Raw genomic sequence first — 10,314 nt, forward strand, 5'->3', positions numbered from 1 at the left:
TCAACTTTTAACTTATAACATTTTTTAAATATATATAACCATTTAAAATCACAAAGGCTTGCTCTGATCAAAAATTTGCTATGAACAAAAAATAACACTCTTGGTTTAAACTTTTTCCAGTGCATAATAGAAGGTAAAAAAAATTAAATTCACGCAACCTAATAAAGAACTATCGAATCAATATTATGTCAATAAAAAAAAAAATGTCCTTAGTTATGGAATTTAAAAGAACAAAGAGAAACATTAAAACTTTGATGGAGGAGATTATTCCTCAATGTTTTCCAAAATTCTTACCATGATAAAGAAATTGTAACTATTCAAATTTTGACCAGATCTTCAAGATCTTCTTCCACGTTACAAGTTTATATTTTTAAGTTGTTATATTACGATTAATAATTGCAAACTTAAAATACATAAATATAATCGATAATCTTTAAATTATGAAGTACATAATGTTTTTGCATGGATAACGGTAGCATCTGGGTAATTCGGGATAACGGGTAGTATTTGATAATGTTACCAAGGTAGTAAGCAACGGGCGGGTACCCGGTTAATCCGTTTGACGTGAAATGATCCACCCGCAAGATCCCACTTAGTTAAAATTTGGATGTTGTTCACAAAAATGTACTCTAAAAATTGATTAAAAAGGCACCTATTTATGCCTATTACTTCATTAACAAATTTTTTCTAGTGCTAGTTATGCATTTTTGGAAACAAAATAGCACTTTTTTCTTTTCTTTGAAAAATCACTCAAATTGTATATAGATATAGTTATTATGTTTTTTGAGAAACTGATTTTGTAAAATGCAATCAAACTACAATATATTTAGTAGCACACATAATTAAAAGTGTGACAAAGTGGGATGGGAGTGGGTAAGGTCCTTCTGTTCCGACGTCGCCACAATCTATGATTAATTCTATATTTTACATTTCTCTTTGGCATTAAAATAATATATTATCGATTACTTTTTATTTTATTTTAAATTAGTTCTGTAAAGATATAATGTGTTTTAGACCTTATGAGATTATTTGCATTTTTGACCTTATGAGATTATTTGCATGTAGGTTTTTGAAATTTTGAAAAACGAGTTATCTTTGGATTTAGATGACCAGCTTGAGATTTTGCAACCACAGTTGTGTGTAATAAGAAAAATATGTTTCCAATTTTCAATAAATAATAGGAAGAAACTAAAAAGAGTATTGACAAAATTAAGAATAAAATGCAAAAACCCGAACAAAAATAATATTTTTGAATACACATGACACATAGTTGAAAGCCTAAACTAACATTTGCGTAAGTTATTCAATGATTATCTCTATAAATCTCTTTAAAGTTTTTTATCTTTATTAAACATTTAAATATTTTTAGATTGCTTAAGCACAAAATAAAGGAAAAAAAAGCCATAGTGCAATGGGTCAACCACCTTGGATTTTTGATGAAGCAAGTAAATAAACAAAACGGCGAAAAACAGATGAAATGCATCCCACATTTAGTTCATCCGAGTTAGCACTTTCTTCTCAGATGAGTTTTCTGGCGCTTTAGGAGCATGCAATTCTCCTAAAACATGTTGCTGCAGCTACAGTTAAAGATTTACCTTCCACTATTCAAAACCGAGCCTCAAAATGTATAGAGAGTCTTAAATTGTCCCAAATTTCACAAACAACTGAATCATGTGCTAAAACAACTCCTTCTATACTAATCGAAGCAAAGCTTTCTAAACATCAATATTCGGTTATAAGAAATGCTGCAATTGCTAATAACTCTTTATTTTTACAATCTTACGACAAGAAAACGTGTTATTCTGAAGATATGGCGGTAATTGAGATAAGCGCCGAAGTAAAATTGCAATCTTTATTAGATCACACTTGTTTACGAATTATAAAAACTCATCAAGATGTAATCGATTCCTTGAATGTTAATATTTCATTCTTATTCTTAACTAGGGGTTTGGGGGAAGTTCTGGCCTTAGCGAATATATACAGAGCTTTGCTGATGGAAGAAACATAGATGCAACTGTTTTTCTGACTTCCCTCGTGCCATTACAAGTTTTGTGTACAAATTCATGGTTTTGTGACGACTCATTCAAAGCTTGCTTCTAAAGTGTTACAATTCTGTGACAATATTCTATCTATTCAATTATTCATGTATAACGCCTGTATAACTGTATTACAAAAAGTTTTTAAATCATATGATTATTCTACACATTTTCAAGATGTAATTGAGAATTTGAAAGTTGTAATTAAGAAAAATAAGATGTAATTGAGAAGATAAAAGTTGTAATTAAGAAATGTCAGATGTAATTGATAAAAATGAAAGTTGTAAGTAAGAAATCGTAAAATATTATTAAGAACATGATAGTTGTAATTAGGAAAAGTATAAAGAATACAAAGTTCGTTGTATTTTAAATTTTGTAGTCCTAATATACTTTGTAGTTTAAGGTTGGAAATAATAATATAATATCAATAGAATATAAAAAGTCATGAAAAAGGCATTTGAGGTTTAGGCGGTAAAACTTTATTTTATTTTTGTTTGTGAAAAATTTAATTAAGATTTCAGATGAATAAACAACTTCATTAAAAATCATTGCAAAATTCAGTGAAGTACTAACATGGACGTTTTCCATATTTAAAATCGCTGCGTAATGCGAGGTCGTATGTTATACAGGGCCTGTACAATCACCTCCCATTATTGCATTTTTTGCCGCAGTAACAATACTTTCTAAATACTGCATTCGTTGTTCCATAATACCTGCACCAAATACTGGTGGAATGCGAGTCACATTTTTAACATTAGTTTTTATTTTGGACCAGATAGTTTCCACTGGGTTTAACATTGGATTGTAGGGTCCTAATCATAACAACTGAACTGATGAATTTTTAAACACCCTTTCCAAACAAGCGTAACACGGAACATTGTTTGTTACGACAACAAATCAACTAAACGATTCCCGAATGTAACCGACTGGTGAAACATATCCAAAATCCACTCGTTACAAGAATTTACATTAAATGATCCTTTGCGAGATTTGTTGTTGATATAGCTGGAATCAAATGTATGTTTGCACCTTATTAAGCATATATTTTCATTATTGTTTTTCTTTCCTGTTTGGCACGTTCTTGTATTTTTCTACAAAGAAGGTTAAAATTTGTTTCATCTAACCATACTATTTGATGACCATTTGTGATATGTTCGTTAATGTTCCTAACATATTCAGCTCTACTTTTGTTTGTTTTCGTTACTATTCATTGTAGAAGACTCCTTGTGCACGTTTTTTAATGACAACAATCTTTGAGGTAATTAGTGATTGTTGTTGTGCTGACGCTAATATTAAGTCCTAATTTTTTTTTTTTTGATAGCCCCCAAAACGCTAACATTCAATCCATGTTGGCGTTTCCTCAGTCAAGTTTTTGGGTTTAAAACCACCTCTTTCAATAAAATTTGAATTTCTGCTGCGAATTGTAAAATTCAATTGTAAGCTGTTTTGTATTTGACACCTAAAGTTTGCGCCAGAGTCACCCAATCGTCATTTTGCTCAGAACATTTAATAACTCTTCATCTAATACTCGATGAAGATAAAGCGTAATGTTTTCTTTCAACTCGTTCAGTTGTATGTATTTCATGTCAACAAATTGGACAAGTTGGTTCTGGTTGTTCCAGAAGTGGGTGTAAACAAATTTGGTGAAATAAATGCTTGCATGGATTCAATTTTATAACAGACTTTCTGTTCATAGTGTATTGAAATATAACACAACGATCTTTCAAATCCATTACAGTATTACTGTATTGCTGGTGCATACAAATGCTAAATTTGATATTATTTACTTATTAAAATGCATGTTCAAGAAGATCTTTTATAATGATCTTTAAGCTAACATTGTGAATTCGCAATTACAAATAGTGTACTCTCATTTACATATTACGATTTCTTAATTACAACTTTTGTTTTTTTAATTACATAATGCAATTTCATATTTACATGTTGGGCTTCTCAATTTCCTAATTGCATGTTGTTTCTCAATTTTTCATAATTACATGTTGTGTTTTTTATATGATCATAATTTTTGAACACTAAAATATTTTACAATTAAATTAAAAATTTATCGATGAATATAAGTTTAGTTGAAAATGCACAAAAAATTTTTCACCAACTTGTTGCTCCCACGTTTGGGGCAAGGGGGGCAAAACTTTGGGGCTTTTTTGTTCCCAAGTTCCATCCTTATTTGACATAAGTATAAACGTATTAATATTTGAAGTTTGCTCCATGTCTGGAAGTTATCTCCAAGACCAAAAAATGCTTTGGCCGCCCCTCTTGTGTTTCTTAATTACATATTGTGATTTCTAAATTACATGTTCTATTTCTGAATTACATCTTACTTTTCTTAATTATAACTTTCAAGTTCTCAATTACATCTTGAAAAGGTGTAGAACTCTATTTGTAAAAAAAATTCAAATACCAAAAAATATCAAAACAAAGTTGTGAGACAAAAAACGATTTGATTTCCTTCAAAAATTAGATGTTTAAATCTAAAATAAAAAAGTAAATTCAAAGTGTAAAAAGTAATGGTTGCCAACAATCTCTAGTTCAACCTTTAAACAATCTATGATATGACCTACATCACGTAAAAAATTCTTTTTACTTTACAATATTCATTATTACTATATTATATATTGCATTTTTACAAAAACATTATTTTTGACGTCAAAGTTTTTTTCAAATAAGTTATTATTAAACAAAGCTTGCATAATTACTAAACTGTTTTGAAATACATGAGACATTCTTAATTACATATTTTTTTATTTTTCAAAGGTTAGTATTTCTACGAGTAATAAAATGTTTACTGAAAGAAGTTAGCAAACCAAAATGTCGGTTAAAAGTCGGTTTATTTTGTAAAACTTTTTTAAAAAAAGACGCTAAGAATTCTAATCCGCATAGAACTTTAATAATTAGCGGCGCCCTTGATCTATAACAAAGCGTTAAACGTCCTTCTATTAATACGTCAATGATCAATGAAAACTCAAAGTGAAACAGTCTTTTAAAAATGCATTAGATAAATGGTTAACTAATCCTACTATTCAGCCGAATTCGGCTGATCGCGCAATACTAGAAATAGTAAAATTAATTAAAAAAAGAAAACTAGTTAATTATTAGTTAGTTAATTAAAAATTAATTGATCCAAAAAAAACATTTGAATGTTTTTTTTTGAAACCAAATTGCTTACTGTACAACATATCATTTTCAGTTAAAAAATTATACAGTCTTTTGTATATTAAACGTTCAATCAATTTAGATAAAACACGGTAAGACAGAAATAGGCCTGTAATTTGAGAGGTCTTACACATTTCGAGCCTAAAAAATTGGAGTTATTCGGAATTATTCGGAACCATACCTGATTTCAAAGATAGATTGAAAATATGAATTAAGGATAGTTTAATTACATGATAGACTAATTTTAATATATGACACTATCTTTATCTGAGCCTGTACTTTTGCACTTTTTCAAACTTACCCAGCAAGCATTTTGACGTTGATATGTTGATATTTCAACGTCAATTTGGTAAAAATCAACGTTGAAATATCAACATTGATCAAACGTCTATAAATTAACTTTGAACTGACGTTGATTTACAAACGTTGATTTAAGCGTTGATTCGGAAACAAGAAAGGGGTTGTCCATAAAGTACGTAAGCCAATAATTTTGAAATATGACACCCCCTACCCCTGTTGCCATGCGTCTTTTAAGTCCCCACCCCCCTTAAAAGTACGTACGTTCTTCAAACCCCCCTTCCCCTAACTTTTTTTTTCAATAAAAAAAGTTTATTAAAAAAAAAAGGTGGAGGAGGTACCTTAGATACTTTATACAACCCCAAAGCTCTTTGTTTGCGGCACAGGATCCTAATTTTTTTTTAGGTGTTCCCAGAAGTCCTTACAGTCTTATCACGGAGCACCGCGGGAGAGCATATAACTAGAAGTTCACGCCTCCTTCCTTACCAATGTCGCTTATTGGGCTAGAGCCGGGGTCAAACCCGGGACTTCAGGGTTCTGAGACAGAACTCTAACCACTGCGCCAAGGTTGCTTTTTAAAAAACCTCTTCAAATATTTACAAAATTGTTTATGTGTTCACTTGGCCGAGAGGATAATGTTATGGACTTAGACGGCGGAGACCGGAATTCGATTCCTGGAAATATTTTGTCGTACTTTTTCGTACTTTGTCGCACTTTTGTTTTAATAACGAATCTAATAGAAATAAACAAACTTAAGGCAGACGTTTTTTCCAGGCACCCCTCTTTAGTAAGTCCGAAAAAAACGAGTCTTACGCGAGATCATTAATATTGAAAACAAAGCCTAAAACCCAGTGTCAAGGGTAGGCTACCAATACTCTTTATTTGGAGTGGGAAACAGCAAATTTTTGTGCCCTTTTGCTAATTTAAGGAGCTTTTTATTTTTTTTTTTTGTTGAAAAATATTGTAGATTACAAAAGTTAAAACCATGCAAAATTTACAGTCCTTTTTTTTTTTTTTAATTTGAGGGAGGGTGGGAAGGGGGGGAAGGGGTCGGGTCAGAAAATTTGCGCTCATGCATGTGTGTGCATAGAGCGAAGCTATACCCTCTACTCCCTATACCATACATCTTTTTATGCTGGCAAACTAGGATCTTTAGTCTAAATTTTAACTTTTCTATTGATCAATTGGTTAAGCACGTACTTTTAAATTAGCCCCCCCCCCTCCTCCCCATACGCTTTTGTACGCTTTTTGAAGACCTCCCCCCTCCCCCCTATGAGCGTGTGTACTTTATGGACAACCCCAAAGCGGCGTTGAAATATCAACATTGATTCAGCATCAAAAAAACATCGTTGAATTTATGTTACCGTAAACCGGGGTAACTTTGGCCATTTAAAAAAATTTTAATTAAACATCTGTAACTTTTAAACAATTAAGTAATGTTTTACTATTTTTGTTTTATTTGTAAATGCAATCTTTTTTGCTTAAATATTGATCTTAAGTTTGTTGCAAATGCTCTTTACTATAAGTGAAAAAGAATGAAAACTACATCTTGGTAAAACACAATCAAAAACTGTAAAACAAAATGTTGTCAGGGCGAGATAAAAATAATAGCAAACAACTCAGTTTTTCGTCTGTTTTAAAGACAAACGTTCAAATAAAATTAGGCGAAAATTTTTTGGCTCAAGTATCAACATTCTGGTTTTATTACAGCGTGGTCAAAGTTACCCCGCAGGTTTATACTCTTTTAGGGAAACTTGGACCAAGTAAATAATATTCATTTTAAAGTAGTCTGATCGTAATTTATTATTACAAAAATATTTTTTGAAGCATTTTATCCAAATAATTTATTTTGAAAAACAATTTTTAGCATGAATGTATTTTAGGATTTTAAAAAAACTATATGGACTCGTAATTTTAAATTTAATTGCAATTTAATAAAATTGTATAATAGTTTAATATATTACAGTATTGCAGTTTGCTTGTTTTGTTTATATTTACTTTGTTTAAAGCATAATGCCTTGTAAATATAACAAGTATAGTGTTCGAAAACGTGCATACAACATTTGTTCTAATACCATTCTTTTGAAAGAGTGCATGGGTGCAATTAATGTTGGTATTTCTATTCGTCAGACCTCAAAAAGGTTTAGTATACCAAGAAGCACTATACATAATAAAATGAAGTCAAAGCATAAAAAATGCATTGGTGCACCAACCATATTTACTTATGATGAGGAGCAGTTACTTTTATTTAGAATCTAGGTTATGTGCGATTGGGGATTTCCATTAAATAAACTTGATGTTAAAATGTTAGTAGCTGGTTATTTAAAATTGCAAAATCGTACTGTAAAAATATTTAAAAGCAATGTTCCTGGTGATGATTGGGTCTCAAGTTTTATGAAACGTTCACAGTTAACCCAAAGAATTGCATCAAATATTAAAAGAAAACGTGCAGCTATAAACAAAGAAAAATTAAAAATTTATTTTGACAATATTACACTTGAGCTTGAAGGAATTCCACCTTGTAACATTTGGAATTATGATGAAACAAATTTGCGTGATAACCCTGGAAATAAAAAAGTTGTTATAAAACGTGGAGCTAAGTACCCTGAGAGAATAATGAATAGCAGTAAGGCCTTTTTTCTCGGTAATATTTTGTGGAAATGGTGTTGGAGAATTTCTCAACCATACACAGTTCTTAAAAGCACACATTAATACAATTTATGGATAAAGGTTATGGATAATTGCTTCAATCTCTTGATGTTGCATTCTTTGCACCATTAAAAAAGCATGGAGAACTATACTTCTGGAATGGTAATTTACTTCTTGTGGTAAAAAATTTGCAACGTTACCAAAAGAAGACTTAAAATTGAACCAGGAAAATCTATTTCTGTAGAATACGATAGTCAAACAGAAACAGCATCTGAAGGTGAATCAGTCTCTATTGAGTTTATGATAGATTACTTAAGAAATGCCTAAATTTTTTTTTTAAAAAAAACAGAGTTTATGTTACAAATTGTTTGTTTATTCTTTAGTACTCTCTTATTTTTCTGATATTTAATAAAAAATTAGTAAGTTTTTTTGATCGTTGGGTTAAAAAAATAACTTATAAAAATCAAATTATTTTAGCTAATATTTTTCTTTGATACTGTTTATATTTATTTTTATTGTCCCTTTTTTAATTTCTTGACATATTTTAGGTACCCCTTTTTTTCAAAAAGTTATCTAAATATTCCTTTTTTTCAAAAAGTTATCTTCTTTATCAAAATTAGTACAAAGTTACCCCGGTTTACGGTACGTTTTTTAAACTTTTTCGAAAGATAACACTTGTAAAAAATATAGTAAAATGTATTTTTTTTTTCATTTTACTAGTTGGGGTAAGAGGGTAAATTATTTTTGTGATTTTCGCAACTACCTTTGTTTTCGTTTAACTCAACGTCACCTTCCATTTCACAGGTACCATCTTTTTGATTTTCTTTATCACTTTCTTTTATTAACTTCTTCATCTTCTTTTTCATGCTTGTAGAATTTCTGTTTACTTCCATTTAAACAATGAGGTGCATACTTCAAGCAAGAGGCTAATTATGTACGGGATACTTTGTCTGTTGCTTTTGCATAATAGCACTTAATCGATTCTAGAAAATAAATGCAAAAGTATTCAAATTAAGTTGAGTAAATAAAACTGTAGAGAAAGGAGGAAAGAAAACTTTCAATTTATGTTACTTATGAATACTTGAAGTTTACAATTTTCATGTTTACTTACTAATTTATTTTATTTTCTGATTTGTTCAAAGAAAGATTTACACCTATTTTTTGTGAATTTAACTAAATTCATTTGTTTTTACCAAGCAGCCATTAAAGAAAAATAAACATTGGAAATTAGTCTTAAACATGTCAAAAGACAACTTCAACATTTTTCTTTCTAAACTAAAAATTGGTTTATCTTTACAAAACTAGTAATTATTATTGATTAAAGAAATGTTTTCGAAACAATTCATTATCTAAAACATTTATTTGTTATACATTTGCTTCTATTGTACTTAGTAAATAAATAATTACTTTGTTGATTTTTTCTTCATTGCGTTATCCATGATGACATAACAATCAAATAATTTTATTCCTATAAATAAACACAATAATAACAACTATATATCTCAGATGGTTAAAGCACTGCTGAAAAAAAAAGTTTAGGAATAATTATTGGCCGCAGCAGCTGGATTGCAGGTTCAGATTCCGGTTCCGCCTACTCTGCATATGAGTAGTACTTCGGTACAAAGGGAACTCGTCTTGATTAGCTCTGCTATTACGATGTTTCCTTCTCGACTAGTAAATAAATAATCTAGTTGATATATATATATATATATATATATATATATATATATATATATATATATATATATATATATATATATATATATATATATATATATATATATATATATATATTTATATATATTAGGGTGACAATTTTTTAATTTTTTATTTCAAAAATTACCATTACATTTAAAGCTGTTTTCCGTCTCCTTATGAATTTAAAAAGGTCCGAGAAAGTTGTTTTTGACCACTCTAAGTGCTTTAAGTAAAAATCGATTTTTATGATATTTGCCATTTTTTCTATTTTATTTTTTACTTTTTGTTAACATTAGGCTCAATTATTCTTTGTTTTGAACTAATTAAATGAATATTTCCTGCATATTTATGATTTTAGAAAACTAATTAAATATTGCATTTACAGATGAGGAAGGGAAAAGCAAAAAAAAATAAAAAACAATTCTCTATATATCTTAAATACAAATGTCAGAAGACCATTGTG

This window comes from Hydra vulgaris, chromosome 06 (assembly GCF_038396675.1).
Source record: "Hydra vulgaris chromosome 06, alternate assembly HydraT2T_AEP".
NCBI lineage: Eukaryota > Metazoa > Cnidaria > Hydrozoa > Anthoathecata > Hydridae > Hydra > Hydra vulgaris.